Source organism: Andrena cerasifolii, chromosome 4 (genome assembly GCF_050908995.1).
Source record: "Andrena cerasifolii isolate SP2316 chromosome 4, iyAndCera1_principal, whole genome shotgun sequence".
Classification (NCBI taxonomy): domain Eukaryota; kingdom Metazoa; phylum Arthropoda; class Insecta; order Hymenoptera; family Andrenidae; genus Andrena; species Andrena cerasifolii.
The window spans coordinates 19497939-19523719 of record NC_135121.1 but is presented as its reverse complement, the minus strand read 5'-3'; the positions used below and the strand labels follow the sequence as shown (position 1 = coordinate 19523719).

At 42.6% G+C, this 25781-nt stretch overlaps 1 long non-coding RNA gene across 2 annotated transcripts; it reads right to left on the bottom strand.

The window, feature by feature from the left end:
• Positions 1-20345: 20345 nt before the first annotated feature.
• Positions 20346-25441, bottom strand: LOC143367592 (uncharacterized). Of its 2 annotated transcripts, XR_013085061.1 has the most exons (4): positions 25229-25441; positions 24877-25157; positions 21522-21701; positions 20346-21180 (listed from the first exon to the last, which is right to left on the bottom strand). It is a non-coding gene; the product is annotated as an uncharacterized LOC143367592 (long non-coding RNA). The 2 variants fall into 2 exon arrangements; XR_013085060.1 differs by having other exon boundaries at positions 24877-25441.
• Between the last annotated feature and the right edge of the window lie 340 nt (positions 25442-25781).

Sequence of the window (25781 nt, the reverse complement as noted above, 5' to 3'; positions counted from 1 at the left end):
TATGGATATAACACCATGTACAAAGGCAGCTATGTATTATAATGTTAAGCCGATGCTCGATTTTGCAGAATATTTTGCGAAATAACTGAGAGAAAAAATTAGCATTTACCTGGTGCTTTCAGTGGTCTTGGCGAAGCTGAGAGTTGTAATTAACAATACGAAACAGTGTACCACGATAGAATTTCTACGGATGTGTTTCTGCCTTAAGGACACCTGTTACATACGTTAATAGTAAAGTAACACTTTAGAATTCATGAAAATGCCCCCAAACGGGGCGCACGGTTTCTTGGATTCGCGTTAAAAATACGCGAAGCTGAAGGAAAAGGAAAGGAGGAAGCAGGAATCTCAGGCTTGGTTACAGGGTTGATCGCGCCAGGAAGCTCGACGTGATTTTAATAGCAGTGATTGCCGTTATTCGGAAAAGGGGCAGAATGTAGCCGCGGTCTAACGAGAACGCTTTCATGAAATTCCACCGGGATTTTATGGCGGGGTTTACGGTCGACCACTCGTGGCGATCCTGGAATGTCTACTTACTGACGAAAAAACACCGCAACGAGAGATCTCGTATCCCCTGGGCAGCCTTTTCGAGCGCGGAGGGGGAATCGAGCAGGATCGAAAGGAAGTCCGTGATTCACGACGATTTGTGAAAACTCCGGCTCCAGAAATGCGATGAGCTAATTACCGTATCGCGCAGGCCTGGTGTAATTGAATAAAATTGGCACGGAAGAACACTTAATGAGCGCGTTATGTCTGTGCCTCGCGATCCTGAAACAAGAGCGATTTCGATGATTGTAAAGCCCATTTTGCATGTAAATGCATGTTAAATAATTAAACGTGAAACGTGATTGGATTTAAAAAAAAAAAGTATGTAGTAATTATATTAATATTGGGAATAGAATTTATTTTGTTTATTGAAACAGTTTTTTCGATAAAAATAATTGCTACAAGTCAATTTAATGAAAGAACACAACTTCCATCAAAGTGGTCCAACTCACCCGTAGTACAAACATAAGCGAGAGATGGTCCGCATCCCAAAATTGTATTTACTTAATTTCATAGCTATTACATCTCTGCTGTCTCGTATGCAAATTGATGTCCACTGGTGTACCACCGTATCTGCGTGAATTACTCGTCACGAATCGCGAGCGTCGAGCAGATTAATACATCTCTACCCGACATGAATTTCACCTTTCCGTTCCTTTCTGTCACTCCACTAAATTTTACGGGTCCTTCTCCTACTGTCCCGCCCTTTTACTTTAACTCCCTACCACGCGAAATTCGTTTGTGACCTCTTTCGCATCCTTCAAGCATGCGGTGACACTATTTTTTGCTAATCAGCATTAAATTAATTATTAACCTTTACTTTTGCCATTTTCCAACTACATTTCGTGACCCCAGAGTTTACCGTTCGAAAGTTATTAGGCGACAGACAAACAGACAAACACTTTCTGCTTTATTAAGATTGTGTTATCATTACATTATCTAAAGAAAATAGTTACGCAAGCTGATAACTCTAACGTTCGGTACCTTTAAAGTATTTAAGTTTCTGACGATTTCCCAAAATCTTCCGTGACCCGTCTTTACCGGAATTACCCTACGATACCTTTTCTTGCCAAGGAACCATCGACCGCAAAGAATGCTGCATCAAGACTTCTCACTTAAAAATTAAAGAAGCCAAAAAGGAGGAAAACCACTTTACCCAACCTTTTACTCCATTTTCCACGCGACGTTCGTTGCCAGAGGGCACGAGAAAGGGTGGAGGAACCCCCTTCCTCCGAGGAAGTCGCCGTTCCCGGGATAAGCCGTCGGGCAACCCAGTGGAGGCTCGGCTTATGCCATTCAGCATGGGCTACGAGAGTTTGCGTGCCGGGGAACGTCATTACGCGGGCCCCCTCGGAATAACACGTTGCACTCGTCTCTGCTTACACGGCGAACATTGTGAGCGAGGTAAATTAATAATTGGGGCATTTAGTAGAGACGGACGGGCTGTCGTGACACGCCTCAACCCTTCCCCTCCAACCGCATGCCCTGCGCGCCCTCCCCGAAGCGTGTACCGCGGGGCGACGTGCCCACGTCCCTCAGTGTGATGTACACTTGAAATTATAATGCAGGAAGAGCGGCCGCGGAGGGTGGAAGAAGGGCAGGGCCGAGGGGCGGGGGGGGGGGAGGGGAGGAGATTGATACACGGCGAAACGTTCGCGGCCGATCTTGTTCCTTTCCGCTTATGACGTGCCGCGACGGGGGTATCCGGGGAGGCGCCGCGCCGCGCGGTCTGTGATTGAAATTAATTCGTACTCTCCGGTGACAGACTTTTATCGACGGTAATGGCATTGTAACGTTAACCGGCCCACGAGATACGAGCCCCGGTCACGAATACCTGGTTGCATGCTTTACAACTCCGTGTTATGCAGATCGTGTCATGCAACGCGGCCACGCCGTTGCGCCGCGCTCGCGATCGTAAATGTGCGCACGGTGCCGCGCTCGCGGCTATCGTTCGAGTTTTTACTTGTACTTCTTTTCCTTCCCCTTTTCGCCCCATCCCGTCGAAACGCCGCGATCTCGACGCGCGCCGCACAGCGCTCGGTCTAATGCCATTTAATTCACGGCCACGGACGGATTGGTGCCATTCGATCGAGGGAAATGTGCACCGCTTCAGATCGTAGGGCTCTCGACTTCCACTTCCGTGGCCCTTCGCGCCAAGGACGGCCGCTGAATTCGTTCCAGAGGCGGGGAGTTCGAGAAACAGTCAAGTCGACAGGCGACGATTGGTTGCTGGCTCGAACACATTTTCTAACGCCATTCTGATTGCAAATTTAAGAGTATTCACTTTTTTAGTATAAAGTTAATAAAGATTAGTTTTTGGAAATAAGCGATTAGGCCATTTTTTGATTATTTATTTAACTTACTTCTTATGCAGAATTACAGATCGAAATTTTGGATGAAAAAATTCATTCCACTTTAAAATGCCGTAAATTGTTTATTTTTTTTAAATTATAGAATTTGACTAGTCAGACCATAATGGCAACATTATTTTACAAGAATGTCATTCTATTTTTCAGATACATCGATGTTTAGAGGGGGAATCCTATTCTTTGAGCTAAAAACATAGCAAAATTTGAGATTTTTTTTTTAAGAAACCAGCGCTTCGATTCGTCTGAAATTTGGACAATGGTTCGATGCACGTTTGAAGAAGCTGCAGTTTTTTTTTTATTAATTTGTAACCATACATATAGTAGTTATGCGTGATCGAACATCACGCCGCGCAAAATTCGTCGCGTAAATAAATTTTTTGCTGCACTTTATTTACTATATATCATGTGTAATAAGTATTTCCTTTTACTTTGTTTATAACAGCGCTAAAAAAATTCCTAAAATCATTCGTTTTCTTCACGGCTAAACGTACATACCCCCCGCAGGGAGTCGATTTTAATTTCGAAGTTTCTAACGAGGTTGCAAGCTCCATAAGGGTGCAGTGTTTGGGTTGGATAATGAAGGAAGCAATATTACAGTTTGTTTGAGGGAATATATCCAAATCTCGTGGAAGGCACCCGAATATCTTACGCAATCACTGAAAACACTGTAGCCTGCAAGGCATTCCTTATTTACCACAGACAAGCAGAGTTCCCAAGAGCTGTCGATGCTGAAATCTGAAGCTTGTACAAAGTTAATTCGCCTGTCACTGTTATCGGCCAGCGACCGACACGTGGCGGGTCGTGTTCGCCTTAAAAACGTGTTCTCGTCACCTCGTAAATCATTTAGTTGCATGGAAAGTTAACGCGGCGCCTGGCAGACGCGTGTTCCGCTTAGAGACGAGCGAATTAGGCAAATTTCGCCGCGAATAACATCCGCGGGGTCGCAAATCTTTCGCGGCCGCGTTCGAACGATCCTCCACTTCCGTCGCGACGGTGCCGGGTGGTCCCGCGAGCAAGCCTCTCCCTTCTTTTTTCGCGAATTTCCGAAACGTGCCACAAGCCGCAGAAAATGTGGCCCGGGTATCGCGGGGCCCTGATAACACGCCGGACAAGGGCCAGACCGAGAGCGGGACAGTCCCGCCCGTTGCGTAAGTCGATCTACCTGTCGAAACCGACCGATTCCCCTTTTTATTTATCCCCCTTTCCTCCGGCGAGGTATATCCAGCCGGCGTAGAAACGATCGAATTAGGCAAATTTCTCGAAACAAGGGACACAGATCGGCGAGCCTTCTTCGGTTACAAGCAATCCTTCTGCCGTGATGCATGGTATCGCCGGCGCTATTATTCCAGAGGCTCTTATCATGGGGATGCATCGGGAGCAGGGCAACAGGGCTTCTGAAGGCTCGGTGTCTATCATAGTTACACTTGCTGTTTCAACGCGGACTTTTCAGGCTAATATATGAGGTGGGGAACAAATTGTGATAACAGGGTTTAATGAATTATTCATTGGGTATACTTTAGTAGAACGTGTGTGCCATTTACAGGACAAAAAGTAATTTGACTTTCATCTGTAAGATTGAAATTTTTAAAGCGATTTGAGTATAGTAACTCAATTAGGAGAAAGGGTCGTGATGGTGAAGCTGAGATAAAATGCAAATGAAGTGATCGTTGGAGCTTTTAGCTAACAATCTAGCGTTTGGCTTATTATTTTATTCTGTCAATTTATTGAATAGTTCATCTTTTATCATAAACTTAAGGGTTGGAATGTTAAATGGAAAGTTAAATAATTTAGAAGCTACCGAATCAATTTTTATAAAATGTTTCCGAAGTTCATCCTTAATAAAAGCCAAAAACTTATAAATAAACTAAATTTCGACCGTAAAACTTAACTACAGTAGTATCGGCGCACTGGATCGGTCAGATTAAAACAATTATTATTTTAATTAATTAAAATAATACATCAAAGCTATTTTGCAATTAATTAATTATATATATATATTAGTTTCCGACGTTTCGATCTTGGTTTAGATCATCTTCAAGGAAAGTTAAAAACATATATAAAATGCTGCGAATGCTATTGAAAATAAGTCACCGTGCTCTGGCACAACGTGTGACTCGCGAGTCGGTTGGATTGGAATAAGACTGACGCAGTATTTTATATATGTTTTTAACTTTCCTTGAAGATGATCTAAACCAAGATCGAAACGTCGGAAACTAATATATATAATTAATTAATTGCAAAATAGCTTTGATGTATTATTTTAATTTATTAATAATTTATTAATTTATTTATTTTAATTTATTAAAATAATAATTGTTTTAATTCGACCGATCCAGTGCGCCGATACCATTGTGGAAAAGCCAAAAACATATTTCAGGATATGTTGCAACCGCTTCTTGTAAAAAAAATCATAAAAATCACGTATTTTTCGCTTAAAGCCCTTCCCTTTAAAAAAAGCCAGAGAAACACTAGCTTGCCCCTCCCACGGGGTAAAACGATGGAAGATGGTTTACGAAAGTATTCTCACAATCGATACAAATACCTAAGTAATTATTATTTAATAATATTGAAATTCGAGTCACAGGTCACGCACATACGTCTCCTTCACACTGCACACCTTTCTGGCAAGCAATTAAAATCTCGATTACCCGTAGCCGCGATAATTCATCCAACGTCAGCCTACTTTTTCCCGGAACACAATGTTGCAGAATATTCCAAGTGATTTATCGCGTGCCCCGCGAAATTACGCAATCAGGCGTACGTACACACAGCAGAAGCGTCACCCAGGGGCGCATTTGCATAGCAGTTGAACGCTCGTGTACAGCTCGCGGTGAGATAAAATTTCAATTATGTAATATCTCCACCGCGCGTATGTACCCCCCACGTACCCGCTCACAATTCATCGTTAGTACCGCATTTCTATCAGCTCGCGAGCTAACGATTTCAAACGCGTACGTCGCGGGTACGGTGGTACCTTACGTGCCCGACGGGGTGTGCGTATAAATGCGTGTACGGTCTTATCGAGGTATCTAATCCTCGTATTCCCCGATCGTGGACCACCCAGGCGGTACACCGCGGAAGTTGGCACGCACGATTTGCACACGCACACGTCGCCAACACTAGCCTATCGCCGCTGATATACTGGGTGTGCCTTTGCGAGGTCCCAACATTCCTCCACATGCCCGCCACAGCTTCCACTCTATGTATAGACTTTACTGTGATCCTAGGTTTCGTCAATATTTTTATACTTTCTTCGCATCTTTGCTCGAATTTTTCAAACGATGCCATATATTTTTGTAGAATTTTGAACGGGCATCGTCTGGATAATCAATTTAATTCTTGATTGATCTGCAGCTCTAAGAACTGCAAGTTACCAAACGATAGTTCTAATTCACAGAAGTAACTTTTGTCTGGAAACTTTGTTTCTATCTCTGACGGATTGCGAGTTACAAAATAAAATCGGCAAATAAACGAATTCTCAGGGGTTAATCTTAGGGATTGCATATTTACCGACTTCTTCCATTACCGGTAATTCGGTAACATTTGCAATCAAAACGGGTTTACCGGTAATTTAGTGGTATTTTTTTAAGGTATTGAAAATATAAGAGTAAATATTGAAAAAGAACTTTTTTCAACTCTAATCGAGCATTATAAAAAAATATATGCAAATGAAACTGTTCTGGACATAAAATATAAAATGATATAACACAAAATAGATATATTTGTTTAAGTATTAACGATACTTATTAATATGGATCTTCACCAGGAAAACAATGAAAAGAATTTTAACTTAAGCGACCTAATTTTTGTACAAAACAATCCAGCCACGGATAAAGCGCTCTCAGATTCTACGCTTGTTAGTCGGGTAGTCATTAAGAAATCATATGCCATTGGTATATATTTTCTCCTTACTTTTTCTACTTGAAAACACGTCCATTCTTTTTGCTGACTTGATTCAGATTTTTAGTTTTCTTTTGGATCAGAGTTGGTTCTCCATGAGATACCTCGATTCTCGTCTCTATTAGTAATTGAAGTATTTTTTTCACTAATAACATAGTAGATGTCAACAGAATTAATAAACGCATATAAGCGCTATATTACTATACGTAACTTGTCGAACTACCGGTAAAATTTTGGCGAATTACCGGTAAAAATTTCAGGGTATTTCTCGCGATTTACCGTGAAATTGCAATGCCTAGTTACTCTCACCCCCTTAGAGTGAAATTTGGCAGCAAACTGGAGCAGCTAATCTGGAGGAAATCCCCTACACACGCACAAAGTTTCAGAATCTTTTGCCTTTCCAGATTCGAGATCTTCCTTTCTCGACGATTTATCCAAGGTCCCCCTCAAATAGCACTGCCTAATAAACGGAACCGCGTCAAGGAGAAGCGAGTACCTACCAAAAGCTACCCATCAGTAGTGGAGACACTTCACAGCACCCGCTTGCAACGAAGCCATCCAGCAGGCACCAACACAAGTCCCTTTTCATTTCGAAAGGATGATCCTTCAGCCAGACACGATCTCTCGGACACCCAGTAGAATGGACAAAGCCCACAAGGCCGTGTCTTGCACGTGCCGGTACCGGCCGAAAGAAAGTGTCGATGGTTGTAGCGAATAAGCGATAGCAACGGCAACGTATATTAATGGCCAGCGGATAATTATCCCCGTGTAGACGATCGATCGTCACCGTTCCTCGCACCTTGCCCGCATATTTCCCGTCGGCTACGACCCGTCCTAGAAATCCACGCCGAACTTATGTATATACGTGCACGGCGCCCTAATCTGTCCTCCCAGCTCAGACCTCCCTTCAGAGGCAAGACACCTTGATGGATGGTAACAAGGCGACAGCGTAGAAAACGAGGATGTCCTCGTTGCTGTTCGATTCGCCTTCGGGGATCAGTTGGTCAGGGTTGAAGGGGTTAAAAGGGGGTAACGGCGGAGTATCGGATCGAGGTAAAGTGCGAAGTAGAGACGGCCCCCCCTTGTAATAGCGCGGCACGTTGGGTGGTCCAGCGCGGCCGCCGTGGGTGGCCACTCACCAACACCGTCTCTGTATTACAGCACGGCCGCGTGTAACGTATACGTATTCCCCGCTGATACGGCCACGCACACCGCGGCGCGGCGCGCGTTTAACCGCAATATATCATTTTACTTAGCACCGAAGCGGAGAACCTCCAGCCGGTGGCCCACAGGGCCCAGCCAGGAACGTAACAAGTATGTTCCGTGTCAACTTTACAACGACAACGTCGCAGTATTTATGCGCGGCGAGGCGAGTTGCTTTCTCCTCCGCGGCCACGAATCGGCTGCAGCTTGGCCCCGGAGGAAAGCAGGAATTTCGCGAGCCTTCCCGTTCGCCCTTTTTTTTCCCTTCCCGCCTTTCTATCTCTCCCTGGTCTTGTTTTCCTTTCCACCCGGGGCCGGTCGGTCCTGATGACGATGTAAGCGTTTTTTAACGAGGATGTAAATCGCTAGAGGATGGAATCGAATGCGTGTAAATATAAATGAAATGGGGGAGGAGGTGGGAGGGAAAAGTCGTGCGTTGTTGCGAGCTGAGGAAGAGGATGATGTTTCTCTCGGCGATGCTTCGCTGGGATCGCGAGGTGGATGGATTTAACTTGTGGAATGCACGTGGTCGAGGCTGAAGTTGAAGTGCTAGAATTTTTGGTAAATAGTTAAGACTCCGTAGCACGAACAGTAACTGTATAAGAGTAGGAGATATCGGGGCTAGTTGATACAGAGGCAGGTTGGTACAGACGAATTATCTCGACACCGTATACATGTACCCAGATAGACTTTAAAGTGAATTAATGAGATCGTCCTGAGATACCGAAGTGAATTTATATCTAAATTAAAATTATATTTTTCAAATTTATTAGTTACTCTTTGGGGTAAATTGACACATTTTGCCTTCGTCGAAATAACATTTTCTTCATTCATTTTGTACGTATTTACTCAAGTTTTCGCTTGCTATATATCAAAGAGGAAGAACTAAAATATATTTCAGCATATTTGTTATTAGTAATTAATTCAAACAAAAATGAAAAAAAAGAAAACTGAATAACGTATCAACTAGCCCCAGTCTCCCCTACCTACTCGATGATATGTAGGATAAATTAAAAGAACAAATCATAAATCCTCTGAAACCGCATAAGGTCCATCAACGACCCAGAAGTCCTCCAAACAGTAAGTCACCGGAGCAAACAAACTCCTTGTACATTTCCCTGGAATCTCCCACGTGAATTCGTATCCTTCGAGGGCGTCCCCGTTATCAGCCCGTAACTTCGAGCCACGTCCTTTTCAAGGATCGAGGGAAATGTAGCGAAACGAAGTGCAAGCTCTTCGTTGACTCTCGAGCGTCCTACGTGGGAAGCCGTGATCCTGTCGACGGACAATGAGCTGAAAAATAACGCCCTGGGCCAGGTCGGGTTAAAGGCTTTCGCTGCTCGCGTACCAGCCACGGCTCTCCCTTCCCCCGTCGTTCTCGCCCTTCTGCCCGCCCGCGCCACGGATTCCGCTAAGTCAATTCCACGTTGAGGATATGGCAGAGGCGTCAGGCGACCTGGGTGGTCCCCGTCCTACGCAAACAGAGCGGTACAAGCGGATACACGCTGGTTGAACAGGTAGTGCGCACGAAAATTTACTGGCTTTCTGGATTTCGAGCGCCCGTGGCTGCAACCACCGTCGGGACGAGGGCGGCGGTTGCCTGGGTCCCCGGAACAATGCTCCCTCCTCGACGGATTTTTATGTCCCGGACCGACGGGGCCACCCCATCCTCCACCCCGGCAGACCGCAAACGAGCCCCGCGTGACGACGACGGAAAGCATTCGACGCGTGGAAACAATGTCCAGCCTTCTGCTCCGATAACTTCGGCTAAACTGGTCGCTCCGCCAGGGGAACTCGTCGTCCGCCACGATTGTCAGGCTTATTTTATGGGGGCGGTTCATAATGGACCCTGTATGTTTTGTGACGCCGCACTCGTCCGACGCTAGCATCGGAAATTCGACGCGGGTGTGTCTGCGAACGGGGCACCGTTATTTTCACGGTGGTTCGCTGAGAAAGAAAGGTTTATGGACAACGTCGAATGTGGCTTTTTTTGGCCATTGCACGGTTACGGGCAATGGTAACTTTTTCTAGATGATTCCACTTCTGCAGGGTTCGGTGTGCTTGGACTCGTTGCAAAAGACTGGGGATGTTAATGGATCTGGGTGAGTCTAGAAAACAACGGGGAGATGATGTACAGTAGTGTACAGGGTGTACCTTAGGGGTCGTCCTTAAATTACTTGAGGGTATTTTTGGCGAATTCTTACCCCCTTCTTCCCCCAGTATAAGAATTCGTAAGATTTGATATTCCAACGCTCTCCTTACGTAATATTTTTTACATTTCATTTTGTTCAGTTATTAAAATTGTTTTTAAAGGTTTATTATAATTCATTGAACTCGGTTTCGGGAAATTTAAACTAAAACTATTTTTCCGGAACGTTAATGATAGAATTTTTATCTATTGAAAATTAGGTTAACAAATATTACGTAAGACGCTACCTGACTCCTCTCCCCTTCCCGTGTAAGAAAACGTAGGAAATTCGCGACCTACCTCCCCCCAAAAAAACCTTACGTAATTTAAGGATGACCCCTTAAAGGGGAACATCACTGTGACTAGTGTTCTTTCTCGAGAATTTCTCGAGAAATTTTATAAATGCTTATTTCTGATTTCTCGAGAAATACTTTCTTTCTCGAGAAACTTAAGTCTAGGAAATCGCGAAAGTATAAACACATCTACAATTTACAATAAGTCTTATTAGTAGCATTAGAACCTATAAGAATTACAATAGAAAATCTCAATAGAGAAGATTCGACATTGTTGACTGGTGAAGGTGCTCTTAAATTCTTATTTAACAATTTAGAAAAATGCTATGCCTACTGAATTAAGTAATGAGTTACTTGATCTTCTTCCCGAATTGTAGCTATTTTTGTACTCCAGTACTGGGCAGCTACCTTACGTTTATAAAAACTGTTCGAAATGGCCACCTTCGCCTTAAGTGCAAGCCTGCAGTCGCTGTGTTGCGAATTCTCTCAATGAATTTAATAAACGTGACAAAAGTGTGGAGGTTCACCGTCACGCATAAACCACACGCGACGTACAACGTCAAGTGGAACTTCTTCCAGTACTTCACTCAGTTGATTGCTTAAGGGGGTACTCTAGTGTAACTTCTCGTTTTTCAACGCCCTCTTCGGGACTTTATTTTAAAAAGACTTATACTGTCTGGCGTTTGGCCTGCATATTAAGATATATTTGAAGTAACACTCAGAATTTTTTTCAGCTTTTCTATCGCATATAGGGTAGGTGTACCGTTTCTGGCCATGTGAATAATTATCTTATTTTTAAACTGCTTGCAGATCATTATTATGTGGAGGATTTCACATGACGAATATTTTGTTTAGTATACCGCCAGATATATAAGGTTATATTTATTGCTTGCACGAAAAGATATATGTTTTAAGAAGTGGCTAAACTGGTACAATACCTTAAAGTGGCCACAAATGGTGCATCTACCCTATACATAAATATACTTACAAGGGAAGATCCCGAAGCCGAAAATTCAAAAAATTCTGAAACTTTGTGAATATGTAGGAGATTTCCACCTGATTACAACGAAATTTTGGTTTGCTGCCCAAATTCACTCGAAGGGGGTGAAATTAACCCCTGAAAATTCGGCTGTTTTCCGATTTTGTGTTATAACTCGCGGACTGTGAGAGATAGAATAAAAGTTTGTAGTCAAAACTTACTTCTTTTAATTTCATCTATCATTTGGTGAATAAATTATTTTACAGTTCACGAGTTATAACAGAAAATCGTAAAATAACCGGATTTTCGGGGGTAAATTACACCCTCTTAAAGTGAATTTGGGCAGCAAACAAAAATTGCGTTATAATCAGGAGGAAATTTCCTACATATTCACGAAGTTTCAGAATTTTTTGAATTTCCGGCTTCGGGATGCTCCCTTGTTAGTGGTGCAAGCTTCTTAAAAAAAATTCTTTTCCGTCGGGCGATGGTGTGGGGACTGCTGCAGTCATCCAAAATGGAAAAACTAAGGTTTATTTCCATTATTATGATTGTCGTTATGGTTGCAACCACAGATGCGTTACTATCTTCTGAGAAACTAATTTTACAGAACGAGAACAGCTAAATTGTTCGCAATAATCGAACATTTTTTCAAAATGGTGTCATTCTGCAAATTTGCATTATTAAATGATTAAAGCGAATGTAACAGAACAACAAGTGCTAAATATTTTTCTAGAAAAAACACCGTAAATTAAAGCTAATATAAATTTTAACCAGAGGTGGGTATCTATACATGTCATGCCCTTGCTTTTAAGAAATCACAGCTTATGTTACCCTACTGCATTTCTTTACCGAGATTAAATAATCAATAATTTTGTATTCAGTTTACTCTTTGGTTTAATGTGAAATAAATATACAGGTAAATGATTGTTGCAAAATGCGTAGGTATATAAACATTTCCTCTACCAATAAAAAAGAAACAGATAGAAGAAGCGACCTCCCCCTCAAACAAAAAACCTAGTTACGCCAGTGCTGAGTTTCCGTAATTCTGACGCGAAGAATCTATAAAACAGGAGTGCTATAATTCTGATATCAGTCGATTTCCCAGAAGCCTTTGAAGCTCGCAATAATTATTTCCCACTCGTCGCAGCAGTGCACCATGTCCGCGTTAAGGCGCCGTGAAAAGGTCACGAATGAAAATGAAATCAGGATAATGACGAAAAAATGAACGAAAGCTTTCGCGCGTATCACGTCCGCGGACCACCGTCGGGCTCACCCGCCTCGAACACGTGTACCCATACATACGCGCGCTCCTCCCCGTAACCCCGTCGCTGGCCAACACTTATAAAAGCAGGTAATGCTAATGCAAACAAAGTTATCGTTCGGTAGATATATATATTTAATTCTTTTCTCATTTACATACGGCCAAGCGCGGTGGCAGCGGCCAGGCACAATGAGCCATTGTCGAGGGGCTCTGGCTCAGGTTCAATGGAGGCCGGGAGGGCCATCGAGGAGAGGATTCCAGTTTAGCAATAATTCTTCTCGATGAAATTAGGAACGCTTAACCGGCGAAACCGGGCACCGCTTTCGACGGCCTTCTTCTGGATGCAATTTCGAAAATCGACGGTGAATGGTGCCCCGCTGCGCCAACAGCCGTAAGTCAAAGCTGAGATCTCTCGCCCTTTCTCCAAAAACCTCCCCCTCTGCGAATCGCTCTTCACGCTGGCACGAGCTGCCAAATGGTCCTGGACCTTACGCCGGCGGCGTCAGGTTTCCCTTGTTTTCACCGAGTGCGTTTTACGCGTCCCGATGTTAATTTTCACTTGGTTGAAAAGGATGCGCTAAGTGTGGGGGTTAATTTTCGGCGTGAGAGGTTTCTCTTTCGAGAGAGAGAGAATTCGTTTGAAAGGCTGTTGGATGTGCGTCCACTTCTTCTTCGCGATGTTCTAACTCTCTGATTGCATCTTGTCTGCAAATCTATTTCAACGCATCTTCACATTTTCATGTAACATTGTAGGGAGACTTTCGATCGAAGAATATTACTTCTATAAACGCAATATGGTATTTAGTAAACCAGAGCATAAGAATATTATTTTTTAATAAATATACCAACACTGATTGTTAGATTCATTTATCGTTTGAATCCCCAGATGAGGGATTTGAAAATGATTCCTCTTTGGAGGAAGAAAGAAAAATAATTGTACTTTCCGCTGTCTCGATTCTTAATGGCCACGTTTCAAATTGTTGATCAATAGATCTTTGCGTAAGGCTTAACGAGATCTCTGAAAAGCTAACGAACGGAGCGAATTAATTTGTGAAGCTACCAAGTTTAGAGGTATACATCCTTCAAATCTCGTCTGTTCTGCCTTCTTCCAGTATTTTTAAAAATTTAAAAGCACCTAAGGAGGAGCTCAGCCTACTGCCTGTAAAATGCGAGAGAAAATAGACGCAGAAAGATCACGAGCGCGTACATAGTGGAACGAAGTAGCGTGAAGCTCGGATTATCTGTTACACCCTCGTCAAGGCGTCTCATGTACCCTTCAAGATACGTCCTGATAAGAATTTTCATGCTACAATAAGTATCTCGTTAATGTAAGTTTTTCACGTCTGGAGGGGCAATGAGCTGGACACGAGAAGGATAAAGAGATTTCAAGCTCCATAATTGAATCACTTTAACGTGAACATGAAAGCTCAAGAATCTACAGACTCAACTTGAAGGAGTATAGTACTAACCAGCGCAGCTTGCAAAAAGGTACAAAAAAGAGCGCCAAGTATGTGATCCGATCGAAAAGAATCTTATTTAAAAACATTGTCGTAAATTAATATAAATTTATTAACGTGCTATATTTAACTTTACAAAAGTAATGATATACAAAAATTGCGTCAACTATCATAATGGCTATTTATACAAAGAAAAAATGTATTAAATAATATTAAGCAGATATATTTTTATACAAATAAATATTTCAATACGTATAAATATTTTATTTTTAAATATTTAAAATATTTTTAAATATTTATAAATATTTAATTTTGTTGCTAAACTGAATAAATGTGTATAAATCGCATTAAAATCTTTTTCTTTCTTTCTTGTCTCAGTGGTGTCCTGTCTTGTTTTATTTATTACCCAAGACAATTAACATTTCTTTTCGGAGAGCAGCGCCAAGTATTTTGAATAAAATATTTATTCGTATTGAAATATTTATTTGTATAAAAATATATCTGCTTAATATTATTTAATACATTTTTTCTTTGTATAAATAGCCATTGTGATAATTGGCGCGATTTTTGTATATCGTTACTTTTGTAAAGTTAAATATAGCACGTTAATAAATTTATATTAATTTACGACAATACTTGGCGCTCTTTTTTGTACCTTTTTAGTACTAACCAGCGCAGCGAACAGCAGACGATTTAAATAATTAACTAACAGATCATTTCTCACCCCTTTCGTTATTCTACTTAGAAGAGAACGTCGCAACCTCTGTTCGACGACATTTAAGAAATCCCAATTCTTCGATGCATTGTCAGATTCCTAAATTTATCTCGCGAATCGGTGAATTCATCTTACCTCTGGCCCCATATATGACTCGAGGCTCGTGTAGAAGTATGAATAATGACACGCGTTTTCGAGTCCTTGCTTCTGAATCGCATTAGCTCGGAGCCGAGCAGCAGCCGCGGCTTTCTGTGAAGGCTACCTTGAAGGAAACGCTACAAATCGTCCGCGTTGAATTTACGATTTCGATTCGGGGTAAGCGACGGACATGAAATCCGGTGTGCCCTTGGTCGATTCGCGTCCCGACCATATCGCTTTTCGTCATGGCCCGCGGTGCGCCGTCGGACCACCGACGTCGTCGCAATTAGTAAGTCGGATATCCTTCTCCCTTCGTCCCTCGCTCCTATTCACCTTTACATTCTGCCTTTCTCTTCTGCCTGCTCTATTTCTCCACCTCTTTCTCTTCTACTCGCCTCTTTTTGCTCCCCTCTTCGCCGTCCCGTTTCCCTTTCTCTTATTCTAAATCTATCCTCGAACAAATTTGCTTAAACAACTCGCTGCTTGGGTCCAAATGAACAACATCTTTTTCGTTACTCAATTCATGTTGTTAATTCGCCTTATCTCTGTAATATTCTTCGCAATAATCTTTCTTACCATGCGCCTAATTCTCTTTCTACTCGACACCAAAGTCTCCTTTCCACACCGACACACTTGACATCTAAATTTCAATCATCCTTTGCTTATATTTCGGCTCATTACTATAATTCCCTCCCACCTGATATTCGAGGTTTAAATTCGTTTCCTGATTTTAAATGTAAAGCTCGGCGATATATATGGTTACATTATGCGTCGCAATAACTTTCTAGTTTCTTAATGTTAGTTTTTAGCCATTTAGTTAGTTATTTAGTTATGGTTAGGCTTCTAACAGTATTGTACTGCAGCCTCGCCCTTTACTTCGCTTGTCTTTATGTATTATTTTCTTCTCTGGATGTGTCAAGTAATAAAGACGAATGATAATAAAAAATAATAATAATACTTCATTTTCTAATTTCAATATCCATGGGTAAGATGATATTTACAGTACGATTTATCTATTTTTTTTTGTAGTATGCTTGTTCCACATCTTTTTTCTGTTTCTTTAAGCTTTTCTTCTCGCCGAGCCTCGTTTCTCAAATTCTTCGCTTTAGATTTATGTACGCTGTGTTATCTACCTACGAAATTCACTTTCTCTTATAATTCCCCTCATTTTTCTTGCCTTGCGTCATGTCCCCTTTCTCGCCCGTTCTCTTTGTACACCTTATACCCCTTATTTCGGAATTAATGGTCGCGGGAAATGAAGGGGCCCTTTCCGTACTCGGTTACACAGGCCAGTCTCGTGCATCGAAAGCTATCTAACACGGTAATTAGATACAAGTACCCGCGCAGAATATCGCGAACAGCTTTCCAGCACTGTGGTTAGAGTAACCAATACAGCGCAGCATGTGATACGCTACGAAATTAACGTTTACTGCGAAAATCCGTTCATTAATGTGCGCGATAGGTATACATAGGTTGCGGATCCTGGAACCCTCGTAATTAAACCTTCGTATCTGTTCCTTTACTTGGTCCACCGCGTAAAGGAGTGGTGCCCTTCTCTTTCTTCTTTAAATTTCCTTCAACGATGTAAAAAATTTTAATTGAATTTCCACCGCAAAAATCACACTTTCGTAAAACTTGGCTCAACACTTAAGTGGTGGAAGCTAAATCTGTCACGTGTGGTTTTTATTCCAATGTAAGAACTCTTGTCTGTATACAGTTTCAACATTTTCTGTCTTCCTGCAGATTTGAGGGGCGGCAAATTTCGGGCGGACGAAATTGGGAAAGGATTAAACGCAGAGGCTTGAGACGACTTTAAAAACAGTTCGCTTCGTTTTTATACAGCGAATTAGAAATAACTCATATGTGAGATATTATATTTAATTAATTTTGAAATTGCCTCGACTCTTTTAAATTAAAATTCTTGAATCTCCAAATACACTCCTGGTCCGGACCAGATATCATCCAACCCTTACCCAGATTCCCCTCGCAATTTTTTATCACCTCGGTAACATACCTTTCATTAAGCTAATCGACACCATCCCGACAACTTGATCCTAATCCAGGCATTTTAAATAACAATTCCAATTTTAATCCCACGGTACACGGCAACCGAGTTACGATCCTTTCGCAAGAACCTGGAGCTCCACCGATGGGCACGAACCCCTGCAGTTTCATCGTTTACATTGGAAGTTTAATTACGAGCTTATTAAGATTCCCGAGGGATTGAAGGTTCCTCGTTACAGGATAATTATGCAGCCACGTTGGTTCGCACAGTGCCCAAAGCGTTCATGCAAATGCAATCCATACCACGCAGGGTGCATCAAGGAAACAAACTTGATATTATACCCAACTCTAGAACGCATTAACCCTCGACTGGGCGGATACAGGGTCCATTTGAACTCAAACTAAATACACACATTACTTATCAGCATCATTACCTACCTCTAGAAGAATATAAGAATTCAGGAGTTGAAATGGTAAACGATGCAAGTTCCGAAGAAATTGAAAATTATTTTTTATTCGAAAAGGGTGTATATTGTAGATTCCACGCTAAATACGGTGACGAAGGCCGTAAGTGCTAGAATAATATATTTTAGTTTCTAGGGCTGTCTCAAGACAGAGCTGAGGTCATAAGTACCAGCGTCGCTGTGGTTGAAACGAAAATACTGAAATTCTTCTCTTCTGGCACATTTCAACTCCTCAATTAGGACTAGTTATGCAGAAAGCTACCAATCCTCGATGATCTGAAACTAACTAAATTTAGTTTGAGGATTTAAATTGTTAAAGGAAAGTAGCTTTATTTCAATTGGGTGTATTTTATTTCTAGTTATTGTTTCGCAATATTTTTTAATGGGTTATTTAAGGGGTCTCCCTACTTTGATTTTTTTAAGAGAAACCCTGAAATTATATTAATCGAAAACTTTATGCCTATATTTGTACAGATTTAGGTAACATTTAAAAAAAAAAATAATTAAAACAAACGGTACCTGAAACTTTAAACGCGTTATTCTCAAAAAGATGTTTTTCGAAATTATTAGCACGATATCTCAAAAACCAATCACCCGATTCACTTCAAACTTGGCGTATATCTTCAGTAGATGTCCCATTCTCGCTGGTATTAAAACTAAGTCGGTTTTTCCAAAATTAGACTTTTGCCACTTAAAAAACCAACGAGTTTTTTGCAGAAATCGAAATTCCCTGTTTCAAACACTGCCGATTTTTTTTACTTTTCAGTATTTCTCATTTAATCTAGTTCAGACGATAGCCACACCCGTGCAGATTACACAATTTTACCACTTTTCCATTTCAGACAACTAGAACGGCTGATTTTATGCCAACCATGCGCACATGATTTTTTCAAGGCGCTTTATTTGCAGCACTATAACTCCCGATATAACCACTATTTTTTCATACAAATATTTCTTTCACATTCTCTAAAGATTGACAAACAAAGCCACAAAGCTGAAAGTAAATATATTCAATGGTTTTGTTTTAAAAAATTCCCAAAGTACATCACTTTTCGTTCGTCAAAGTAAGGAGACTCCTTAATACTGAGTACTATAATTAACATCATTTTAACTGAGTTGTTCTATGGGTTGATTTTTCGCAAAATAAAAATCCCAAAATAAGCTGACCTACACTGCGTTTAACTAATTATTTGTCATTTTGAGGGTTGGTAGGTTCCTGCATAACTAAGTAAACTCAACTGTAGCTCGGAAGAAAAGGCTTATTTCGAGAATACCTATGATACTCCGGGTGGAAACAGACCCCGCGTCCGTCTCGCGAGCAAGCGACCGTCTACCTTCCATAGATTAACTACACGTACACCGGATCACGGAAGCGGCGAAACCATCGGGGCCCGCATAATCGTTCCGTAATTGCCAGTCGCTAACCGTTCGCTGTCGAAGCATGAGAAGTTCGCTACGAGGCAGAGATCGTATCGCCGGCGAGCCGCGCGGCGAAGAGGAGGAACGGGGTGGAGGACAAAGAATCCGCCGAGTCAACGAAGATAATGACAATTCCTCGGCCGGAACGGAATTCGTGGAGGGCCCGACGAACACCGGAAGTGGGTGTCCCCGCGGCCTTTCGGCGCCGTGCGGGGAACAATATCGACGCGTCGTAGATAAACCATCGGGCGGAGAGCCAACGGTAGCGTAGATGCAGATAGCCGCGGGTTACGATCTCCTTTCGGTCTATCCCAACCCTCTCTTCGGCGCCGGCTATGGCGAAGAGTAACGATTCGCCTTGTTACAATGGTAAAGGACGATCCTCTCCGACGCGGCGCTCCGCTGCCAGCCGTGCTCTCCTTGGCATTAGTCATCGCTGGACGAGCTTAACGATGTTGTCCGACAATGCTTGCAGATAGGGAATCGAAGGGCAGGTAAAAGGCGGAGGTGGATGAAGATATTGAAGAGCCGCGGCTGTTTCTTTTCTCTGTAACAGGCTTCCCTTTTTTATTTAGAGCGACGTACTTGTGTGCTCCGCCTGCTCATTGGGCTTATACTCCGACGAGTTAATTATTGCTCCCTCGGGAAGGTAGATTTGAGAGCAGCGGAGGGGAGGGAGAGGAAGAGAACGTGCAATTGGATTACGCGGATGCTTGGGTAATACCGATAATGTGCGTTACTTTTATGTGTCCATAAAGTGGTCGACAGTTTTATTAGTGACGGTTATTGATACTTTCGTTGCTGAGGGTACCTTTGCAGATTATATGTACTCCCTATTCGCGGTGTAATCTGCCGCGAATGCGGAGACGACGTTCCGAACGGGCCTCTGGCGGTGAATGGTTGTCTTTATTCGATGATTAGATGTTTAAATCGCGCGGGGGAGAAGAGGGCGAAGGGGTTGAAGCGCCAGGTCACTGGGGTGGTGAGTGAAAAAGAGGACTGGAGAATTTTGAGAAGAGAAGTACGCGTAACGCGTTTGTAGGTCGAATCGTTAGGCGATTCGATTAGTATGCGTATCGTATGACGTATTATCTGATGACGTGCAATAAAAGAAAAAGGAATAACGGTATTCCAGGTAGGGAGACCGGGGCTAGTTGCTACGTTATCCAGTTTTCGATTTTTTTTTTCATTTTTGTTTGAATTAATTACTTAATAACAAATATGCTAAAATATATTTTAGTTCTTCCTCTTTGATATACAGTAAGCGAAAACTTGAGTAAATACGTACAAAATGAATGAAAAAAATGTTGTTTCGACGAAGGCAAAATGTATCAATTTACCCCAAAGAATAACTAATAAATTTGAAAAATATAATTTTAATTTAGATATCTTTACAACAATATAGGCTAAAAATGAACAAAGACATTGCTTCAAACTTTCGATAAATTCATTTCGGCATCTCAGGACGATCTCATGAATTCACTTTAAAGTCTATCTGGGTACATATATACGATGTCGAGATAATTCGTCTGTATCAACATGCCCCTGTATCAACTATCCCCGGTCTCCCTACACGATGTACGGAACAATTAAGTGATTTATATAATTTTTAGTAATATTTCTAACGAGATTCAAAATTATTTGAGACTCTTACTCCAGATTCACGGGACACTTTACTAACAATTAATAATGGAAGTGCGTTATTAGATGCGCAAGGGTAATAAAAAAATACTTTGGGAAAAACACATACCTGCATCGAACGGTTATCTTACCTTGCCGCGATAAATAATGCGGAGCCGCAATTTTCATCGGAAAGAGACTTAAGAACACACGATTTAATACCACGATAAAGTCATATATCAATTACCACGCTCGTAAAGATCCGGTTTATTTCCCTCGTTAAAACAGCTGTAAAGTAAAATTTAAGACTGCAACCTTCCCGAAATGTCCCGGCTCCAATTCGACCAGGGACATTTATCCCAGCGTTCAACGTGTACGCCATCGAGGATCGTGCGAAATCAGGACACTTTCGTCGCCTCTTCGCTCAGCAGATTCTAAGCAATTTCGATTCGATGCACCCGTTCGTTATCATCTGGAGATGGAACGTCAGTCGCCAGTCCTCGAGCCACTAGCATTCTGCCCACGAATACGTCCGGTGCGTACCCCGAGCACGATAGCGGCGGGGATGGTAGCCGATCGGTGATAGCCAGCTGCGGTATCGACGGGAGACCTTATTTTCGATGGTATCTGCGAAATAGAAACAAACGAATGGACGAACGAGCCGACGGACGTGTATGCCGCATTCCGTGTTTATTATTTTGCCGGTGGGTGGTCCGGAGAAGTCCAGGGCCCGTCTCGGTGGCCGATAGCATCTCTCGCGTCTCTCATGTGCACGCACCGTTGAACGCCGGCCGACGCAGTGAACGAACGTGGCGCACCGAGTCGTCTTGCGTAAGGAAGTAGTCGACTTCGCTCCTTCCCCTACGCCCATTCTACCTTCTACCTCAACGAGGCCCCTCTCGCCCTTCCACGGGCCCACGAGTCCCCCTTTCTCTCTCTTTCCGCCTCGTTACCTGCCCCCGCCTCACCTGCCAGCTATCATCTTCCTCCGCTCCTCTCTCCTTTGTCGTGCCTTCGACTCTTTGGTTATTTCTCGGTCTTATTGTTCTCCAGTGCCCGTCGCGTATGACTACTTGCTGCTATCTACGCTCGTCCTGATTGAAAGATTGTCTTCGCTTTCATCAGATGGGTCCCCTTTTGTCCTACTCCTATGGCGAAGGAAACAGGGGTGCAGAATTACTGATGTATATTGGCTTTGGTTTTTGGTTGCTGTTGCTTTTATTTCGGTACTGTCCAGTTGATCTTCCGTGACCACTGTTGCGATAATTTGGGTTCCTTAGAATTGAATAAAAACAGAAGGGGGTGATGGCAAGGATGGTTACACTCCTATATGGTTTGCCTGCTTCCCTTGATCGATGATTAATCAATTCATTTGTGTCTTGTGACAATTGTAGACTATAGTTCCCTGTGAGGAATCTTCGTGCTTGAAAGGATTAAACAACGTTGGGGGTGACCGTACCTAATATCGCCCATGTTCCTAATATCGCCACTCGTTATATCTCGCAAAGTAATCATTCGAATTCGTCGATTATGCACTGAAGAAGTGCCTAAATGTGTGTAAGAAGACATACTGTAATTGCAGCGTCATGTGATCAACAATTAGAGAAAGGGAAGTATTTTAGTGAATCTCAACCCTTCGTCGTCACACCTTCTTATAATTACAAATTAGTCACATGGGGTTCACTGCACGCCAGCGTAATATTTTGAGTTACCATTTTCGTATTTTTGAAACTTTTAACTTTTCAGTGATAATTATACATTCGTAATACTTATACGATTATGGTCTAATAATCTTTTTCTAGAAATGTAAATTTTGATAAGATAAAATTTGTAGTTGAAAATTAGCGATTTTCCACGGTTATGGGAAAAAGCGATTTTTTTGCGATAAATCCCTTTCGAAAGTTGTAAAGGCGCGACATTTTAACTCGAATATTGCTCTTAGGGTGCGATACACCCCGTGTGACCACGAAGGGTTAATGGTGTAAAAATTGATTGGACTACTACAATTTTACATCACATTCGGCGATGGTAAGTCTAATAATTCTGTGAATGCAAGAATATCAACTAGATATATCTAATTAATGATGTACTTAAGGAGTGAAATCGATTAAAATATTTTTCAAAATGAAAATAGCGTTTTTCTTTTAGCAGTATGCGTGTTCTCAATACCGCCTACCGGATAACAATAGTTTCGATGTAATGTTTGTTACAGGTGGGGTCACGAAATTTCCGGAGCAACCGAAACAAACTTTATTCGTTCCATATGTACATCCGAACGTAAAAAAAATATTTTAAAAATCCTACTTCTATATTTTTGTAATAAAACATTTTCTTAAATCTAATCCTAACCAAAGATTGGTAAAAAAAACATTTATAAAGCAAGAAATAATAAAAGCATATATGAAAATTACTTTGTTGTTTCAGGCCCCGATTACATGTCTTACGTTTTTTTAATTCCTAATTAAAAATGTTTAAGTTTCAACGATTCTAACTTACGCTACACGAAAGATGAATAATTTCTCTTTACTTTAAAACGAATTGCATGCAGAAATATCAATTACCTATTAATCAATTGACAGCGATTTAACTTTTACTAGGCGATATTAGGTACCGTCACCCTATGAAACAAAGGAATGACTACCACAGTAGGGTAAACCAACCAGAAATTCACCGCATACCAGTGAATGACTATTAGGCAAAGAAATGTCAATTATAAATTTAAACATTATTATATGTTTATAAATGGAGTGTAGTTACACTTTTAATATCCTACATTTTTAGTTACGCGTATAAAGCAAACATTAATAAGTACAATTCTTATTAAAAGTACTTACGCGGTCATTTACTGGGCTTACACATTTTGTATTTTATAATTTTTTTTTTAAATTGCGACAAGAATAAGTAATTATTTTTATAGAAATTCCAAGAAAAATAAAATTAAATGCAATTTCACCAGTTGTTTTGTTGTTATACAAAAATATATTCAACTATTAATCTCAAAGGTCCATAGATTCGACAATTCGGTCATTCCCTGGTTGGTTCACCCTGCAATCTTTTAACTCAAAACAATCTGCAAAAGTTCATCCATTACCCCCCGAGACCCCCGGTAGAACTGGAGTGCTGCCTGTTAATAGTTGAAGTAATAAGAATTAAGTGCGCCCAATAATTCCAGCATCCCGCGAAGTTTCGTCCAGGTAAATGGGGACCTACTGTATTACACTGCAATAAAACGTGCGGATGGAGCCGCGTATGGCAGTGCCTGTGGCGATGCAACCCGAGCTGCAGAGGTGCATATTGTGGAAAATAGATCCACAGGGGACTGCAGTGAGGCCGCGCGTTCTGTTTCAGGCTGCCTCTCCCGCTATCTCCCTCTCGTACTCATTAAGCCGATGCAGCGTCGGCGAAGATCAAAGCCCGTCTTCTACGGAGGACCGCTTAATACTGGGTGGCGAGTTAAGAGTGTCGTAAAAATTATTAACGGTCCCTCCGCGCGGTGTGCCTTATCGCCCGATCGCCAACTACAGTGGGGTGTATTCGTCGAACCCACCACCGCAATGACACTTGCCTCCCCCCTCGCCCCTTCACCCCTAACTCTTCATGCTTATTTGGGACTTTGTACTCGCGAGATTGACTGCGCCGCCAGTCGGCTAGCTCCCATCGCGCGATTTCCTTGGAACGCGGAGGAGAATCAAGTGGAACGCTTAAACGCACCGAGTAGATTTCAAACAAAGGAGATAGGCGGCGCGTAATTGTGATTCAGCAGACGCTTAGTGGTATTTCAAGATCTTACTAAGAATTTCATTGCAACAGAATCTTTTTCGCCCACCCGTTTCATTCCCATGCGACGTGGCTTGTATCGTACTTGAATATTACGTTAAGCAAACAATGAGCGGGCGGTGTCCCTTTGTGCCATTCTCGGGACACGCAATAATACTGATGTTTACGGTTCGAAGAATAATCGTACATTCTTATAGGTGCGCGACTGTTCGGGACGCTCTCAAATTGAAAATATCGCTTCCCCCGTTAATATTTCGATACCCGAGGAGAAGTAGCGCTTTAAAGATCGTTTCATCCGTAACTGTCGATATATAATAATTACAGCGAGTATAGAGGCAAGTCTGCCAGTAGAAGATTGGTCCCAAAAGAATTCCGTGCTGCACGGTTTGCAGCAGCGAACGGGGCCACGGGCAAGGACTCGCGGAGTCCGAGGAGCAAAATAAAGACACGCGTCTGTCTGTATCAGAATCGAAGATTGTCTCGTATTCGGTGGAACAGGGTGTCGGGCTCGGTATCACGGTGGGTGGTCGCGTATTTACACATTACCTCTTTCGACCTGCCAGCTTGCCTCTCTGTCTCTCCCTCTTTCTCCCTCTTATTTAATTTTCTCCGCCCCCTCCACGCCAGCCGCGCTCTTTGTCCCGCCGGAACCCGCTATCCTTTTCGCGCTGCTCCTCACCGCACGTCATACACGTGCGCGTGAACATCGGGAGTGCGTGTGATGCGAGAGGCTGCTCGATGAACGTCCGGTGTGCACACGCGCGCGCGCCCAACGAGCACGCACGCACGCACACGCGGAACCGACCCACGGAAGTGGTGTACGACGCCTAATGAAGTCGCGTCGTTATGCAGATATTATGAAGACAGGTTAATAAGTTAATCGTCCGGCGTAACGTACCTCCCCGTGGCTTAATGCACGCATTCGGAACAGTTGCTGCTTTCTCTTCGACACCATGGGGTACGCACTGTATTTAGACTCTACGGTAATGGCTTCGTTGTTCGTTCCGTCTCTCCGCCACGGGTTAGGTTATAACAGATGGCATTGGAGGACGGGTATCGAAGTCGCGCAGTGTTGACGTTCCAACCCTGAAATTCGCGATACGAGAAAGTTAACCGCATCTCGTTAGCCCGTAACCGCGGACCGCCCATAGGCGTTTGCCGATCGAGCGAGCGCGTGCGAGCACTGTACACAATGGCCTGAATGGTAGACGAAATCTAAGGCTGTCGTTCGTTGAGAACGTTCATTCGGTTATGCGCAGCAGGGGATGACAATAATAACACAGGAGGGAATGCAGGCGAGCGGTGCGCTCGCGGCCGCCAATCAAATCGTAACCAGTGGCAGGGGGAGACGCGTATAATCAATTATGCAGATTCGCTGGAGCGTGCGTGCGGTGGCGGTGACGGTGGCTGGATGCAGTAAACTCCCGTATTTCCGGCCTCGATCATCGCCG